A 20328-nucleotide genomic window follows, 5' to 3' on the forward strand; every position below is an offset into this window, starting at 1 on the left:
ACTGTTTTTGTGCCAGTACCGTACTGTTTTGATTACTGTAGCTTTGTAGTATGTTTAAAGTCAGGAAGTGTGAAGCCTCCATCTCTGTTCTTCTTTCTCAAGATTGTGTTGGTTACTCAGGGCTTCTGTGGTTCTATATGAATTTTAGGATCATATTTTTCTATTTCTTCAAAAGATGCACTGGGATTTTGATAGAGATCGTACTAAATTTATAGATCTCTTTGGGTAGTATGGACATTTTAACAATATTAAATCTTCCAACCCGTGAACATGGGATGTCTTTCTATTTATTTGTGTTTTCTTTAATTTCCTTCAGCAATGTTTTGTAGTTTTCAGTGTACAATTCTTTTTCCTCCTTGGTTAAGTTTATTCCTAGGTATTTTATTCTTTTTTTGATACTATTATAAATGGAAATGTTTTCTTAATTTCCTTTTCACATTCTTTGTTGTTAGTGTATAGAAGTGCAGCTGATTTTTACATGGTGATTTTGTATCCTGCAATTTGATGATTTCCTTCCTTGCAAAGTATTTGGTCTTTTCCAAAATGTCCGTGGAGAATTTTGGTCTACACTAAAAAGGTCCTTGAAGTTTTGTCCTGTCCAAAACATCCATTGAGACTTTTGGTCTAAGACAAAAAGGTCTTAGGTCCTTGATATTTGGTCCTGTCTAAGGCATACATTGAGACAACTGGTCCATGCCGAAAAGGTCCTTGAAATTTTCTCCAGTCCAAAACATCCATTGATACATTTGGCATATGATTCATTAAATGAGAGAAACATTTAACTTCATTTAAATTTTGTTTATGTTATTTTTAGCGTAATTCATGGTGTATTTTGGTTTCACATTTATTTTTGCTCTTCCTCCTCATGAAGTTTGGCAAGGTTTATCTTAATTCAATGAACAATTTCTCTCAAGTATATATCCACCTGAGTATTGGCTTTATATTCAATATCTATTATCAATGTTCAGTTATAGAAATTTGATTTTGTTGGTATTGTTGTGAAGTTGGCGGCTGTATTTGAGTGTGACCACCAAGAAGCTGGGTGATGATTTTTTCATTCCTTTGCTGTTCATCTTTTGACACTTCAATTAATCTCCAAATTGAATCTCCAAATACACTACCATCAGCTTTTGAAATTTGCTGTGCCAGTCTTATACTATGTTGTTTATCCTGTGACAATCATTCACTACTTATGTGTAAACAGCCCAAGTTTCTGGTGGAAATCTTGAAGCTTCTGGTCTTAGTCTGTCTCTGTCATGCCTTCCATGGATGTAACTCTCTCAACATAACCTAGTAGGTCATCTAAATTTTATTCTGCATTCTCCACAATGTACTCAAAAGTTTCATTTACATCTCTCAAAGTCACAAATGGAAATCCAAACAACATAGATGCGCCCTTATGGGTATTACTTTCTGTTGTCATATACTCAAATGTTCTATCCAAAGAAGATATTTTCCACCACACTTGTTGTGAAAAGTGAAACAAACATCATTTTACTTGTGCATTTGGTAGGAGTAGTTGAATTGCACTCATATTTGCAATCTCAAAATCCATCATGCACAAGGAAGGGTTAATGTCAAGATTTCTTTCCTATGAAAATGCAAGTTTAAATGCATAAACTATATATATAAATATATGGTTCTTCTTCTGCATGTTGTTTTAACCTATTCAGGGTTTTTCTTATTTCCCCTTCAACACCAACATTGTGCAGATGTTTTCCTCTCCCATCTTGAATGATTGTGGTGCTATCCAGATCCTGACTAGTTGTGCATTGGGCATTGCAAATTCTTCTCTCTTCACAGCACCAGTGCCTTTTACTTCTTTCTCTGTTAAAGGAACAGAAATGGTAAGAAAAAACATTATAATGTAGCGTTGGCTTTTCTTTTTGTGAGTATACTATTTCTGCTATATTCTCCTGAAAATGTTCAAATAAAGATGTCATATTGCCAAGCATCAGAGGAAAGGTTATTGTTTTTCTTTTGTAGCTGTGTGATGGATGGTCACTGGTTTACTGGTAGGGGAAACTTTACTGATGTCTTATGCATTTGACACCCCATTGGACCAGGCTAGATCAGGCAGTAGGTAGGCATCAGCTGAGGGTATGATGGTCCAGACGATTGGCAGGTTAAGTGTGGGAGTCACACCCACTAAAACCTCTCCAAATAGCAGCAGACACTTCTTGCAATCTACTCCAGTTGTACTTCATGGGACATCAATTCAAGAGAAACATCACCCATTAACTGTGGGTGATGGGATAGTTTTAAGGTGGTTCATTAGATGACTGATATCTCCCTCATGGTGGCCTTATATCTGATCACTATGTGGTAGGATAGCCACACCCGTTCTCATTCTTCTCAAACAAGCAAGAGGTTCTGTAAAGTGTTTACATCATACATTCGCAGCAGTCCATTTACACGGAGGCTTGAACAAGCTCCTCCTGCCAAACTAACTTTATTGAATGACCCAGCCACATCCAACCAAATGCCCAGTGACATATTAATGCACCACACATTGTGAGATCCCATCCTTGACTTGTCCTCTGTGCATTTCTCTAACTTTAGGACTCTTCCTTGATATGCAGAGTTAACACAAATCTCACTCTTTTGCAAGATTCAAAGCCCAACCCATCTACATAATCCCATGTGCCATTACCAGCAAGGTTACCAAGGCAAGAAGGGTTATTATTGGCAATGCAGCCATAACGCAATTATTGGACCAATAAAATATGATAGCATTTTTATGTATTAATTGTGTAAACCAAAAGGATAAATAAATGTTATGGATTATTTGAACCCCGGGAGGTTTTCTACTCATGGAAGTGTTTGACAGGACCAAGTATCAAGGACCATTTGACATGGACCAAATATGCTCGTGGACACTTTTGATAGGATCAAATTCCAAGGACCCTTTGGTGTGGACGAAATGTCCTTATGGATGTTTTGGACAGGACCAAATGTCTGCTAATCAAATTCATGTATTAGTTCTAACAGTGTTTTTGTAGAGTCACTAGGATTTTCTGCCTATAATATCGTGTCAGCTGAGAACAGATATAATTTTACTTCTTTCTTTCCAATTTGTGTGACTTTATTTATTTTTCTTGACTAATTACACTGCCTAGGACTTCCAGTTCTTTGTTAAATACAAGTGGTGAGAGTGGGCATCCTTGTCTTGTTCCTGATCTTTAAAGAAAAGCTTTCAGTTTTACACCAATGAGCATAATGTTAGCTGTGAGCTTTAAAAACATGACCTTTGTTATGTTGAGCTGATTTCCTTCCATTTACAGTACAGTTGAGTGTTTTTATCTGAAAAGTGTGTTGAGTTTTGTCAAATGCTTTTTCTGCATGTACTGAGATGATCAAGTGATTTTTACCCTTTCTTCTGTTAATGTGATGCATCACATTGATTGATTTTCATATGTTGAGTCATGCTTGAATCACAGGGCTAAATCCCACTGGGTCGTGGTGTATGATCCTTTTAACATGTTCTTGAATTTGGTTTGCTTGTATTTTTTTTCTCTTCAGGATTTTTGCATCTATATTTATTACAGATATTGGCCTGTAGTTTTCCTGTAGTGACTTTTTCTGGCTTTGGTATCAAGGTAATGCTGGCCTCATAAAATGAGTTTGGAAGTGTTCCTTTCTCTTCGAATTTTTGGAAGACTGAGAACGACTGGCCTTAATTCTTCTTTAAATATTTAATAGAACTTTCCTATGAAGCCATCTGGTCCTGGGGGTTTTTTATTAGGAAGTTTTTGGTTACTGATTTGTTACAAGTCTATTCAAATTTTAGTCTTGGTAGCTTGTATGTTTGTAGGAATTTATCCATTTCTAAGTTATCCGATTTATTGGTTTGTAATTGTTCATAGTAATTTCATAAACTTTTTTATATCTGCGGCATCAGTCACAATGCTTCCTCTTTCATTTCTGATTTTAGTTATTTGAATCTTCTCTCAAATTTTCTTAGTCTATCTAAGGGTTTGTCTATTTTGTCAATGTTTCAAAATACTAACTCTTCTTTTTGTTGATTTTTTCCTATTGTTTTTCTAGTCTCTATTTCTTTTATTTCTGCTCTATTCCATATTATTTCCTTTCTTCTGCTAACTTCGTGTTTAGTTCATTTTTCTTTCAATAGTTTATTGAACATAACAAAAGTTATGTTGTTTAATTGAGATCTTTGTTTTTTCATTGTAGGCATTTACCATTATAAGCTTCCCTCTTAGTATTGTTTTTGTTGTATCCTGTAAGTTTTAGTATGAAGTGTTTTCATTTTCATTTGTCTCAAGATGTTTCCTATTTCCCTTTTGATTTCTTCCTTGACCCATTGGTTTTTCAGAAGTGTGCTGTTTAATTTCCATGTATTTGTGAATTTACCAGTTTTTCCGTAAATTCTCACTGTGGTCAGAAAATATACCTGGTAACATTCAGTCTTCTTAAATTTGCTACTACTTGTCTTGTGATCTAACATGTGATTTATGCTGGAGAATATTCTGAGTGTGCTTGAGAAGATGTGTACTCTGCTGCTGTTGGGTAGAAAGTTTTTTATATGTCTGTTACAGCCATTTGGTCTATAGTGTTGTTTAAGTTCTGTTTCCTTATTGATCATTTGTCTGGATGTTCTATCCATTATTGAAAGTGGGGTATTGTAATCCCCTACTCTTATTGTGGTGTTATCTATTTGTCCCTTCAGTTTTGTCTGTATTTGATTAGTATACTTTGATGCTTTGACGTTGAGTTCTATATTTTTGTAATTGGTATATCTTCCTGGTGACTTGACCATCTTATTATTATAAAATGCCCTTTGTCTCTTGTGACGTTTTTTGACTTAAAGTCTATTTTGTCTGATATAAGTATGGTCACCCCTGTTCTCTCTTGGTTACCATGGCATGGAATATCTTTTGGCATCCTTTTGCTTTCAGTCTATGTGTTTCCCTAAATTTAAAGTGGGTCTCTTATAGTTAGCATATAGTCAAATTTTAGATTTTAGTGTTTTTGTGTGTGTGTGTGAAGAATATTGACTCTGAACTAACATCTGTGCCGTTCTTCCTCTATGTTGTATGTGGGTTTCCACCACAGCATAGCTTAATGAGTTGTGTAGGTCTGTTCCCAAGATCTGAACCCATGAACCCGGGCCGCCAAAGCAGAGTGCACTGGACTTAACCACTATGCCATGGGGCCAGTGCCTGGATTTTGTTTTTTTTTAATCCATTCAGCCACTCTATATGTTTTGATTGGAGATTTTAATTCATTTACATGTAAAACAATTACTGATAGGGAAGGACTTATTTTTGCCATTTTGTAATTGTTTACCTTCTGTCTTGTAGCTCTTTTGTCCCTCTATACCTCTCCTGCTGTCTTACTTTGTGATTCATTGATGTTTTTTGTAGTGACATGATTTGATTCCTTTCTTATATTCTTTTTGTGTGTGTGTGAGGAAGATTGGCCGTGAGCTAACATCTGTTGCCAATCTTCCTCTTTTTTTTTCCCCCACTTGAGGAAGATTGTCCCTGAGCTAATATCTGTGCCAATCTTCCTCTACTTTTTATGTGAGATGCAGCCACAGCATGGCTTGATGATCAGTGTGTAGGTCTGCACCCAGGATCCTGACCTGTCAACCCGGGGCTGCCAAAGCAGAGTGCACTGGGCTGGCCCCTCTTATGTTCCTTTGTGTATCTTATGTAGATATTTTTTTTGTAGTTACTGCAGGGCTTACATGACACATCTTAGAGTTATAACAATCTATTTTGAGTTGATAACCATTTAACTTCAACTGCATACAAAATTTGTACACTTTTACTACCCCTTCCCTACATTTCACGTTATTGATGCCACAAATTACATCTTTTTTACATTGTGTATCCATTAACATATTTTTATAATTATAGCTATTTTTACACTTTTGGTTTTCAAGTTCTATATCAGAATGAAAAGTAATTATGTACTCCTGTTACAGTATCACAGTATTGTGTATTTGTCTATGCATTTACCTTTACCAGGGAGCTTTATGCTTTCATATGCTTTTTTGCTGCTATTTAGCATCTTTTTATCTCAATTTGAGGGAGTTCCTTTAGCATTTCTTGTAAGGCAGGTCTAGTGGTAATGAACTCCCTCAGCTCTTATTTGTCTGGGAATGTATTTATCTCTCCTTCACTTTTGAAGGATAGTTTTGTCAGATACAATATTCTTGGTAGGCAGTTTTTTTCTTTCAGCCATTTGAATATATTACCCCACTCCTTTCTGACCTGCAGGGTTTTTGCTGAGAAATCTGCTGTTAGTCTTATGGGGGTTCCCTTATGCATTATGAGTTCCTTTTCTCTTACTGCTTTCAATGTTCTCTTTTTGTTATTGACTCCTGATAATTTGAGTATAATGTGTCTTGGTGTGGCATTCTTTGGAATCTTCATGGTTGTAGTCCTATGTTCTTCCTGAATCTTGATTTCCACTTCCTTCACCAGATTTGGGAAGCTTTTGGCCATTATTTCATCGAATATGCCTTCTGCCCCTTTCTCTCTTCTCCTCTTGGGACTCCCATAATGCATATATTGGGTTTTTTTGATAGGGATCTATAAGTCCATTAGACTTTCTTCATTCTTTCCCATTCTTTTTTCTGTTTGTTCCTCTGACTGGGTAATTTCAAACGATTTGTTTCCAAGTTCTTTCTTCTGCTTGATCAAGTCTGCTGTTGAACACGTAGTGAATTTTTTGATTCAGTTATTGGATTCCTTAGTTCCAAAATTTCTGTTTTGTTCTTTTTGTGTCTTCTATCTCTCTGTTGGCATTCTCATTTGTTCATGCATTGCTTCCTTGAGCTTGCTGAACATCTTTATGAAGGTTATTTTGTATTCTTTGTCAGATAATTCATTTACCTCTGCTTTTTTAGTCTTAGTTTCTGTAGATTTATTTTGTTTCTTTGATCTGGCCATGTTTCCCTGTTTCTTTGTGTGCCTTGTAACTTTATGTTGTAATCTGCACATTTGATAAAACAGCCACTTCTCCCAGTAGTTATGGACTAGGTTCATACAAGGAAAGACCTTCACCAATCAGCTCAGCTAGAAATTCTGGGGGTTTCAAGAGCCTTTTCTCTGGAGGAGTCTTCTCTGCCCTTTTGTGTGTAAATACCCAATTGCAGGGATTTGCTAGGTTCCTTTTTTCCAGGATTTTGTAATCTCTTACTTCCTCTTGTGTCTGTATGCAGTACTGCAGGTTTTCTGGAGCTGCCAAAAGCTGTCCAGCATTTTTTTTTTCTCTCTGTGGCCCCTTCAGAATGTGGAGAATGCCAGTCCCTTCAGCACTCCGAGCCGATTGAAACAGAAACCAGTCGCTTGGGTGGCCCTGAGAGAGAGGCTGCCAATCTCTATTGGCCTCTGTCTGCTGTCCAATGGGTCCTCTGGAGTAGGAGCAAGCCCTCCATCTCTCTTTTGTTCTCAGCAGCCCCAAGATATCTAGAATATGCCAGATCCCATCAATACTCTGAAATAGGTGAGACAGAAACCAGTCCCTCTGGCAGTTCCCCCAAAAAGCCAGAATACTGGGTATATGCTTCAACACTTTTCCTTCCCAAGGAGAAGCCAGGAGTTGGGGGCATTTTCTTCCACTCCTTCCACATTCAACTGGGGTGGGGGATACTATGGTGAGAGAGTGCATGTTAGTTTAAACTGTTGCCTTTGTTCTCAGCAGCTTCCAACCTGTTGCCTTAAACAATCCACACAGATGCTGGCAAGACAGAAATCAGGCCCTCTTGCAGCCTCCTGACAAGTCTAACTGTTGTATATATGTTTCACTCTTCTCTTTCCCTTCTTATGCAGAAACCAGGAGGTGAGAGTTTTCTCCCTATTGCACCACACTGAACTGGGGGAGGGAGTATGGTGAGTGAGTGCCATGGATTTTCCTACCAGGTTTGAGGCAGCTGGTTTATCCCTCACCCAGGGTTCAGGAGTCTCTTAACTGGATTCTGGACTTCTCACAAAAGGAATTGGCCTATGTATTGTTGAACTGGTGCCTCCATGGGTAGAAGGTTGTTCTGGGGCTTCCTATTCCACCATCTTGATGAAATCACTCTAATATTAATGATTTTGTTTCATATATGTCATTGCATGTTTTAGTATTATATTCATTTTTATTGCTGAGTAGCGTTCCATTGTATGGATGTACCAAATGCGTTTATTCTATTCGACATTGAATTTTACAAATTAAATTTTAGACATTATTTACATCTTCTACTCCAAAAAATCTAGAATCACCAGCACTGTCCAAGGACAGCGTATGATCAGAGATTCTATGTATAGTTGAAGACTTAGAGCTAAGAATCAGGCTTTGGGATTTGAAGGTAAGACATCTACTTCATTTTATGCTACAGTGTGCCAAAATAAATATTTGGAGTCTCCAGGTAGCTCATTAAAATAGTATGAGTTATACTATCTTCTTTTCATTTTCTATGTAAAAATAAGTATTACAATAATTCAATCTATTTCTTTCTAGAGTAACTAAAGGTATCCTTCCTCATTGATTGATTTGATTTTTGGTTGCATGGCATATTTAATATTACAAGTAGATCAATAAAAATTAACATAAGAGTTAAGAAGACACTGAAATTTGTCATGAAAACCAAAACCAGATAAAAAAATTTTGAAATCTTTAAATAATAAAGCAATAAAAGGCACAGGGAAAAAAAAGAAAAATGATCAAAAATGTCTTTACTTTTGGAAAATGTTTTCAAAACAGAATAAAAATTATTATTTTATTTTCTGAAACACTATCAGATGCAAAGGCCTAGGATCAATCTTTGCTGAAAAGCAAAATATTACGAAGATTCTATTAATATGCCTGGCACAATTAACTGAATAATCAAATATTGCCAAGGGTAAAAATGTTATTATATTTTTATTTATGTTTATATTTATTATAGTGCTAATTTAAATTATTTAATTTGCATCATTAAATTAAATTTAAATTTAAGATGAGAACCCCTTATCAACATCCAAGTCAATCAACTAATCCTTGCTTTTGAGGATCTATGTGGTACACAGACAAGCTGGCCATCTTAGTTCAAGTTTGTAGTGTGACTGCGTGCTAGAAGATCAAATTTCACTTTTAGTTGCTTTGGTTGACAGGTAGGTGGACTGAAAGGCTCAAGTTACAGTGGCAATTTCTATGTTCTATGTTCATATGCAAAAAACTCAGGCAAAAAGAAGATATAACTATAAAATCGCAACTCTAAGGATGGCTCCATTGTCCAACATATATGACACTAGAATAGATGCAAGCTGGGGCTGAGGAGAAGGAAATAGACAAGTGAACATTCAATCAAATTCCATTGCAGTTAGTGTGGTGTTAAGAAAACAAATTATTCCATACAATGAAGATGTTCCAAAAGATAGACTATTCCTTTTCCTCTCAACTTTACATGTTATCATGGTGCCTATGGTCTTCCTCAGACTTCTATTTGGAATTCCAGACATATGAACAATAATTTGCTAACAGTACAATTTCCACAAATACTAGCTTATATTATTTATTTATTTATTTAATCCATACGTTTACTTTCAGTATTAAAGAATGTTTGTAACCCTGAAGTAACTTAAATTAATACAATGTACACTTCTTCACCAAACAGTTTATTCCTAATGCCACATTTATTAAGCAGAAGAGTAATTGAGAAGACTTACTTTGCCTAACGATGGTGGAGCTGGAATTGAAATTAAAGGGACACTAGTCAACTTTCAGCCTGGAAGTAGCAAACTAACTTTTGTAAAGATCTTTTCAATTTAGTGTGCTTTTTCTTCCAAATTTAATTCACAACCATCTTAATCTGTGTGCAATTTTGATGTCCTTAGAAACAAACAAAATACTCGTAAAACTTTTTTTCTCAAAATAGAGAAATAAGTTTTTCATTAATCAGGATTTTACACAAAAGATGATTAAGTGACCGCAGAATCTCAAGTGCTACATGAGGAATGCAGTTTAGAACTATAATATTTATGGTAGAATTCAAAAATGCTGTGTTAATTTTAAAGTCAAAACTAAAGGAAGTTGTCACAGAGTTTATTTTCTTACCAATAAGAGATGAATAAAGAAAGAATTCATATATAAGCTTGAATTTAAAAAGCATGAGGCGGGGTCTGGCCCCGTGGCCGAGTGGTTAAGTTCGCGCGCTCCGCTGCAGACGGCCCGGTGTTTCGTTGGTTCGAATCCTCGGTGCGGACATGGCACTGCTCATCAAACCACGCTGAGGCAGCGTCCCACATACCACAACTAGAAGAACCCACAACGAAGAATATACAACTATGTAGCGGGGGGCTTTGGGGAGAAAAAGGAAAAAAATAAAAAAATCTTTAAAAAAAAAAAAAAAAAAAGCATGAGGCCCTGGGAACAAGTTCTTGTTTTAAGTATGATAAAGCTTTGACTGACCAGCACACATGCGTATAAAACCTCTAAGCATCAAGTAGATGTCAGGAAGGATGAGCTAGCAATACCCAAGCTCTGCAGAATATTTTGCTCTGTGACTTACATGTATTTAGATCAAATATGCAGTGTATTTGTAATTAGTTCAATAGCCGCAATTAACAAATTCTTTTGGGGTTCTTCTAACTAAATTTTTAGTGGAGGGTAGCATGGTGGGGTTCTTTATTAGTTTATTGGAATTTGATTAACCACTTTTCTTCTAGAATGGAAAGTACATTCAAGGGGATGAGTCCTGCTGAACATACAATGGTGGTATATTTTTCAGGACATCTTTCAATAACCCACCATGAGATCCTAAAGAAGCAGATTTCTGATTTGTGATAAGGATGTACATGAGATGATCCACTGAAACATCTGGAGGAAACTTGGCTTTTTCCTATTCCTTTGATTCTATATATGAGTCTATGTTTTACCAATTTGTTAAGACTATAGTAATTAAGCAATTTTGTGAAAACTGTTCTTTTAGAAATGATTAAATGTTTTCAATAGTTCATAGTCAATAGTTTCTATTTTAATTTTGAAGAACTCTTGAACATTTTGATTTTCCAGAATGCATCTTTGTAAAACATTTGAAGGTTTTCCCTCTTTGGCCCATGGTACACAGAAATTTGAAAAACAAAAATGAGAAAAAAATGTAATTCATTGAATTTATGAGCATGGTTCCTGAATCATGGAATTATGTTTTAGTTGGGTGGATTAATTTAAAAGGTGGCTATAACATGAAAAACATATTTATGTAGATATAGCCCAATGTTGTGAGTGTTCGAATATGTCTACCTCAAGTAAGTTAATGATCTTCATCAAACCATTTTTTCCTGAAGCTTTCCAAAATTTATCTTAGGAAGCAAAACACTTTAAAGCTTCCGGTTTTAAGTAAAAAATAAAGAAAAAAGACACTATTAGGAAACATTTATCAAATACTACTAAAAGAGATGCATTTTAGGTTACTTTTACTTAAAGGCTGCAAGAAATGACAGAAAAACTCTTTCTCACTAAAAATTTATTGTTTAGTAGGAAGAAATAAGGAGTACATAAGTAGTTCAAGGACTAGTACAGGACAGAATGTAACAAGGGCTATAAAATAAGTATACTGCACCTAGGAAGCAGAGAGTACATCTGGAAGGCAAAGATGGTCAGGGAAAGCTCTGCAGTAAAGATTTCACTTAAAGTGGGCCTTAAAAGGTAGGTAGAGTTTAGAAAAAGAGAATTATCTTTAACTTCAGTCTGTACCAGTCAGGGTTATCACTTTTTAAATGATAGAAATTCAACAAAAGCTTAAGAACAAAAAATAATTAATTTGCTCTTATTACTATCAGATCTATGACTATAAACCTAGCTTCATGCATTGCTGGAACTCAGGGGGTCAAATGATGACATTAGGCCATCTCAGTCTATTGTCCTTTCTTTTCTTTATGTTAGCATCATTTTTAGGCAAGTGGCCCCTCACAGCTTTAGATTTACATTATAACAGCTTTCTATCTCCAGAGAAAAGGGAGGATGAAACTCTCAACAGTTCCAGTGTAAGTGTCAGGATAAATTACATTGGTCTGGATTAGATCTTGTACTTATATTTGAACAAATCACTGTGGGCAGAGGAACGTAATGCTCTGATTAGTCTCGCCTGAGTTATATCCTCAGCTCTGAGGCTGAAAGTAGAAGGGGAAACATTATCAGTCAAACAACATAAAACATCCATTACTAGAAGAAGGAGGCACTGGATACTTAGTAGAGAAATAAAAGTCCCCACATAGTGCAACGTTGGACAAGTCGCTTAACATACCTGAATTTCAATTTTATCATCTCGAAAAGAAATGATATAATTAACATGAAGTTATTGTAAGGATAAAATTTTATGTTGTGTATAAAGCTTCAGGCACTTAGTATATTCTGATAAATGTTAATCCCTTTTCCCTTTTGTACTTAGGCATTCCAGGATTCTGGTTTGGTCTAAAGTCAACATAGACACAGACACACACACATAGACTCACACCTATTCCCACACAAATATAATCATACACACAGAGATCCCCTTGGATGATGTGATGGAAAGTGGAGGTAGTGCTATATGGCTTAGAAGTTTTACCTAAGGCAACTCTTTCAGTCATTACTTTTACACTTAATCAAACTGAAGTAAAATTGATGGTCTGAGCCTCAAAAATCTGAGCTTTGGAAACTGCTATTGGTTTAATACCAAAAACTTTAAAAACTGTTAGCAATTCTCAAATTACTCTTAAAATTGAAATTGATTCCATAAAAATAGTTTCATCTGCTATAATTAAGGACAATACTATTTTAACCTATAATGTGTAAGCTATGGAAAGGCATATTAAGCCTGACAATCTCTGTATATTAGCAGCTAAGGGGAGGAGAATGGGTACTGAATCTTCATTTAGGAGGATATAATCAAAATTGAATGGATACTGGATAGAATAGAAATATCTATTTTTGTTTCCTACTGGGATCTGTTGAGGTTAGACCAATACATTTCTACATTAGTCTAACAAGGCAAGTAGTTAAGAGACTTATATAAATGAAAAGTGACTTCACGAATTGCACTGGGACACCAGCAAATCATTCAGGTCTTATCAGGATTTAAGTAGAAATCTTACACAAAATTTAGTATATCACGCATAGATGCCTTCCAAAGTATGATCATGAACAATATTAAAACCTGTGATCTTCAGTGACCTACTTATCACACTCTATAGATAGTTTTTGATTGTGCTTATGCTTAAGGATTGTCTCATTAGTGAATCCCCAGGACTGCCAGATAAACAGGCAGCCAAGCATAGGGGTAAAAGCATTGTAATGGAAAGCTTGCTCAATCAAATATAAAACAGAAATGGGGGGAAAAAAGCCAGAACGCATGTTAAGAAATAATAACAAAAGATGATAAGAATAAGTCATCTGTAAATATATCAGTAATCATGATAAATATGAATGGGTTAATCTCACATCTTAAAAGACAGCTACATTCTGATTGGTATAAAACAAACAATAACCAGCAACATACTGTTTATAAGTAACACACTTAAAATGGGATGATTGAAAATAAAAGCATAAAACATACATGTCGGGCAAATACTAACAAAAGGAAATCAAGTACACCAATATTAATAGGAAATAAAATTCATGGTAAAATACTTAAAAGAGCTAAGCACAATAATTAATTACAAACCATTTATAAGAGTTCATGAGTTCATACCAATAATAACCAACTAACTAAACAAATAACCAGATAAGAAGAGGAAGAGCTCTTGCTTACAGTAGAATGGCAAGTGCTAACTGATAAATGTGGAGGGAGAACTGACGTTGGAAAATCCACATTTTGAAACCATCACAGTAAATATTGGATGAGGCAAGAATCATTAAAGGATGCGAAATTTAGGGCAAAATGTTGATGAGGAGCAGGATATTTGCATGGTCTTAAAGTGTCTCTCCACAGTCTTCTGATTAGCTGTAAGGAAAAAATATAGTAACTATACAATGGAGAAATTAGACAACACCTTGACTGTGTGATCAAGATCGCCTCCCCACTGAGGGGCAGATGGACACTGTGTGCATCCAGATGTGATCCCTGACAAGGACACAGCATCACCTATGTAGTGTTCTGGTTGAGAATGTATAACCAGAATCTAATCATGAGGAAACATCAGACAAACTCAACATAAGGAACATTTTATTAAAACAAACATACAATAAAATAAAAAAGAGAGTGTGGTGGGGACTGTATTCCTTGAAAATGTTCGTGTCATAAAAAACAAAGAAAAGAAGTTAAAGAGACATGACAACTAATTATAATATCTGACCCTAGACTGGTTCCTTAATCGGGTCAGTTGAAAAAAATTGGATACAGATAATAGATTGAATTTGTAGATCAACATTAAATATACTGAGTTGATCCTTGTAGTCTTCTTATGTAAATACCCAGGACATATGTAAATTATCCTAAAATGGTTCAGAAAATAAACATACACCCCAACCCCCCGCATGTACCCACATACAAACGTGTGTGCATGTTGTGTGTGGAGAGAAAGACTGAATGATAAAGCAAATGGGAAATTGTTAGCAATGCTAACAATAGGTGAATTTAGGTAAATGGTTTATGGGTATTTTATACGTTATTCTTATTATTTTCAATATCTGTAGGCTTGAACTTATTTTCTAAAAACAGTTACAATTTTTAAAAAGTAGTAAAGGAGGATATGCTATATGCATAAAAATAACGTAAGAAAAAGATACAATAAACATGAACTAAATGTAACATAGAATAACTTTGAAATGTGAAATAGCTATTATTTTCAGATCAAAACAGGGTGAAATACTGGTAATTTCACATTGTTCAACTTAAATGCATTAAGGGGGAAACACATATTCTCTATTCTTTAGGTTTCCATGTGGAGGACTTTGCTAGGCACACACTCCTGCCACTGCTTACTTCTTTCCCAAAAAAGAGGAGTGAGGAGAGTTTGGAATAATACCCATCATGCTTAGTCTACGTGTGTCTCCATCTCTGTCTGCCTCCCTTGTCTTTGTGAGCATTCCTTTCTATACACAGAGACAGGTGCTCTAATCTGCTCACTGACACACAGTAGGGGCTTGCTCTTACAGGTGTGGCATGCAGTTGTCAAACTGTCCCTGTGGCTGAGTGGCTACGTCTGTGTAAAGCAGAGATGAAGTATCAAAAAGATGACTTGGCTGAAGGTCTAAAGCCACATTCTCCTATTTGTTCTATGAAGAATCATCATAACCAAGGTATTTCAATCTTCACATAATAACTTGTATCTATCTCTCAATTGATTCTAAACTCAGGCAGAGAGGATGGGGTTTATTTGTTTATGCCATGAAATGCTAAATATGTAATACCATATATGAAACAAAAATCTGCAAAAGAAATGGGTGGAGACAAAGTTATAGGTGGAACTACCAACCTTTCTTCAGACAACAACTGTCAGGAAGACGAAAAAAAATTGTGCATATAGAATTTGAATTACATAACGAGAAAACTTTGTACTGAATTGAAAACTTCATGTTTTTTCAAACCTAATGAGACATTCAAACGGTTGATCACATACTAAGCTTTGCTCTTAACATTATGAAAGGTGAAGGGATATACACAGTCCCTCTCCCTAAGCCCTGGGAGCTAACACAGGTTAGGCGAGACCAACTAATTACACGCTTCTACACAAAACTGTGCCAATACGGAGGAAATGAAAAAAGGTGCTGAAAGAATTACAGATTACATTCAGCCACTTTATTGGAGCTGAGAATCCAGAGGGGGCAGTATGCAGCATTCGCTGGTGGCAGGTCCAGTGATGTTATTGCAAGTGCCCAAATGTTTTCAGCTGCTTAGCTTTCCTTTGTTCTTGTCTGTTTTCTAAACATTGCTCGCTAGTCTTCACATGGTATCAGCTCCATGATATCCTCATGATAAATTGATTTTCTACTTAAGTGAATATAATTGATTTTTGTTCTTGCCAACTAAGAAACGTGCTTGATATACCATTCAATAGCAAATAAAAGCATAGGAAGATAACCAGATCACCTTACAAGGATAATATAAGTGATAGCACAATAAAACTCTAGGAAAAATTCACTTGTGAGTATGGGTGCAAAGAGCCTAGATAAATATTAAAGACCCAAACACAAAGATGAGTTAAAACAATAATACAAAATGACTATCACAGAATCCTAAGGATGTTTTGATATGAGCAAATGAAGCAATCTAATTCACTACATTAAAAGATTAGAAAAGAAAAAATATATGACCATTTTAATATATGTTGTTGAAGAAAACGTTTGAAAAAATTCAATAGTTATTCATGACAAAATCCTACCATCAAACAAGAAGAAAAATACCATATCTTTAACTTGAGATAGAATATCTACAAAAATACTAGAGCAAACACCATTCAAACAAGCAAAACGCTTAAAACCCCAAGCATCAGACCTGTTTGAAGTCAAATAATTCTTGAGTCAAAAGAAAATAAAACTTGAAGTTGCAGAAAATACAGAGAATAACAGTAATGGAAACATGTATCAGATCCTAATAATGTTGTACCCAGAAGAAACATTATAGATTTAAACACTGTTGGTGATAAATGATCAATATTGAAAATACATTAATTAAGCATTCAACAACTCAATAAACGAGAGGGAAAAGCAGTAATATATACTGGAGGAAGTAATATATTCTAGGGGTAAAAACACAGAGCTAACTTCATATTCTGCCTCTACCACTCCACTAACTGCATGAGTCTGGGCAAGTGACTTAACCTCTTAGTGCCTCAGTGTCCTAATCTCTAAAAGACGAATCAAAGTAGTATTTACTTCCTGGGATTCTTATAAGGATTATTTGTATTGATGTAAGTGTATTATTTTGAAAAGCAAATATATATATATACGCCAGAAGAGCAGAAAACACAAAATTAATAAATATAAAAGCTAACATTAATGAATTAGAAAGCAGAAAAATCAGAACTAATAAATAAACCCAAAAGCTTTTTCTTCAAAACTCATGATAATAAAATAGATTAACCACTAGCTAATGTAATCAAGAAGAGAAGAGAAGGAGAAAGCACAAACACAATTAGAAATGGGAAAAGGCAAAATTACCACAGATACAGAGAAATGCAAAATAATTATATGAGATGACTTTGCTCAACCTTGTGCAAATAAATTTCAAAATCTGGATGAAATAGATGATTTCCTATGAAAATATAAATGACCATAAATTGGCTCCAGACGAGATTCTTTTAAAACCTAAATAAACCAATTGCCATTGAAAAAAAATCTGTTCTTATTGAAGAGCTATGCCTTTTACCCAAAACAAGCACCAGTTTCAAAGAGATTCATAAGGTAATTTCTTGGAAACATTCAAAAAATAATTCATTGTGGACGTCTTTCAAACTGTTCCTGAGCATAGAAACAGGAAGCTTCTAAAGTTTTGTTACAAAGTCGATATAGCATTGACACGAAATCTTACAAAAATAGCCTCCAAAAGAAAACTAAGATTGATCTCACTTATGTATATAGATACAAGAAATTCTAAAGAAAGCATCAGCAATTAGAATCTACACATAAAGTATAATACACCAAGACGATTTGAGTTCCTTTCTAGGAATTCAATAGTGTAATATTACGAAGCATTAATGTAATTTACCACATAAACAGGTGCAGGAAACTGTGTATATTTGATCATATTGTGTTGATCTCATTTGCATAGACATACAAATTTCCAGAAGGCTACAAAAGAAACAATGAGACTAAGAAATTAGTTCAGGATAAGGGAGGAGGGGTATATATGGCTTTTATATTAAAAAGTGTTATTTTAAAATATACTTCTGCCATTGCTAAGATTTGCTCTCTTCTCTAATTTAACTAGAGACCTAAGGCTTCTTTACTGTTACTAACCATTTGTGGAAAAACACCTGAGTGATGAGACTTGACAAACAGTTGGAAAGCTATTGCAAAAATATTACCCCAATTCCTCTTACAATTTCTGCCTGAAAGTCCATTATTAGAGATTGATTTCTTCAGCTTATATGCTCCTGAACTCTGTCTTATGAAATACAAATACTTTGGGGAAATAGAATATGCTAAACTAATTCACAACATGATGTTAGTAATGAAAGAGTGTTAAAAATGAGCACTGGGAGTAGAGTTTAGTGGTTAAGAGTCGGGACTTCATAGTGAACAGATATTTAAATCTTATCTGTAAAATTCAGTAGCTGTTTGGCCTCTTTAAGACAAATGAAAATAAAAATTTGGAAGTCACCTGCTTCAGGGGGTTGCTGATGTATTAAGGAAACAATGTGAGTATTTAGAATAACGCTTTACATGCATTAAGCTTTGGGTAGGTATGCAATAGATGTAACGTATTATTATTGGAAATGAAGCAATCAAAATAAATTTGTTGAACACTCGCTGTGTGAAATAGGCACCCTGCAGAATACACAGACATATAAGATATGTCCTTTGTTCTCAAGGAGCTTATGATAAACCAAAGAGATAACAGATCTGTTTTCCTCTTAATTGTAAACTCAGAACATACAAGAACATGCCAACTATAGGCAGAGAGTAAAGCTACTGAAGTGGGAGAGAGCATGGAAATAAATTTCAGTCCTGCCTCATACATGAAGTCAAAGCTTATCTCACAAAACAACCAGGTGTGAGAGAAGGATGAGAGGATATAGACTTCTGATTTCTTCCTCTCTCTCTCTATTTTTTTAAATGAAAGCCAGCAAGGAAGGTCAGAGGCTGTAAGAGACGATTCCCGCTCACCACTTCCGTAACACTAGTGCAATTGCAGTACAGATCTCTGGTCTGTTTTTGCAGTTCCTACTTTTCCTCGTAGCACTTCTCTAAAGCTGTTAGCATTTAGAAATAGATTATTCAGTTTCTTCCTTCTCAGCATTCAAAATCTCCCTTATGGTAATTCCATCACCTCTACTGAGAGAAAATGTGGTGTTTATAATAATTATCTTTTAAATTTACATAATAAAATAAATTATAAAAGTTCAACTTACACTGTGCCCTTTGGTATAGTTTTATCTTTTCACTCCTGATGAAAAACAAACAAATCAGGTTTGCTTTCACAATATAAGCAAGAACATGTTTCTCAACTGCTTTGCTCCTGTTTAAGCCTTTTAGCATTTCTACATTAAGGTATTTGGCACCATCAATATATCAGTTTTTACAGAAAGATGAGAGAATTTCTGTAACTCAATATTTTTAAATGTGCCTGCACACACTCTCAGTTAGACCCTGAGCAAATATGCACAAAACAAGTAAGAACAGTGGGGGAAGGGGGGAGCTGTGGTCTGGACACTAGATCCCAAGGCTGGAAAGAATTATTTTCAGATGCTGAGATGGTGAGGATGAAATTACTGATCTATCTCTTGTCCCTGCTGGTATTGAGTCAAGACCAGGACAGACCTATGTTTCAAGACAGAGCCCATCAGTGAGACCAGTCTCAGGAAAGAGGAAGACAAAGGCAGGTGAAAGTAGGAAGCTCCATAGTGAATGTTACCTCCTTTAGAAAGATTTCCCTCATCTTCATAACCAGAGGTGAGCTCTCTATCCTTTGAATTCAACATAAAATTGTGTCTATGTATCTTGATAGCAACACTGGGTACAAATTATGTGCTGTTCACTAAACTGTGCACTTATATGCTTTATCTAATTTAAGCCTCTTAACAATCAAAGAAAGAAAGAACTATGTTTATCCCTATTTTACAGATGGACAAACTGAGACTTCGAGGAGATAAGTAGCTAGCCCATCATTGCACAGCTAGGAAATGGCAAAGCTGGGTTATAGACTCAAACGTGTTTGTAGAACCAATGTTTTAAACCCTTATACTATGCCACCTCCCAAAGTTTGTCTATTTGACTTTGTGCTAGAGTTAGGTGTTTACTAGTTTCCTCCTCATGGGATTGTAAACTCTTGATAGCAAGGATTACGTTCAGACGTGTCTGTACCATGACGTTTGTAGGCTCTTTTAAAACATAGCATTTTGGTAATGTTCTATCCCCACAACTAGAGTATAATTCCCTGAAGAATAAGGGTTATACGTCTACACAGATTCAGATGAAAGAATAAATATTCTTTGAATGACTGGCTGGATGAGGACATATCATACTGTCTTGAATACCGTAGCTTTAGAGTAAGCCTTGAAGTTGTATAGTGTCAGTCCTCCTACTTTGTTCTTGTTGTTCAACATTGTGTTGGCTACGCTGGGTCTTTCGCCTCTCCATATAAACTTCAGAATGAGCTTGTCAATAACTTTCTGGGATTTCAATTGGGACTGCATTGAATCTATAAATCAAGTCGGGAGGAGCTGACATCTTGACAATATTAAGTCTTCCTAT

The sequence above is a fragment of the Equus przewalskii genome, chromosome X, assembly GCF_037783145.1.
Source record: "Equus przewalskii isolate Varuska chromosome X, EquPr2, whole genome shotgun sequence".
NCBI lineage: Eukaryota > Metazoa > Chordata > Mammalia > Perissodactyla > Equidae > Equus > Equus przewalskii.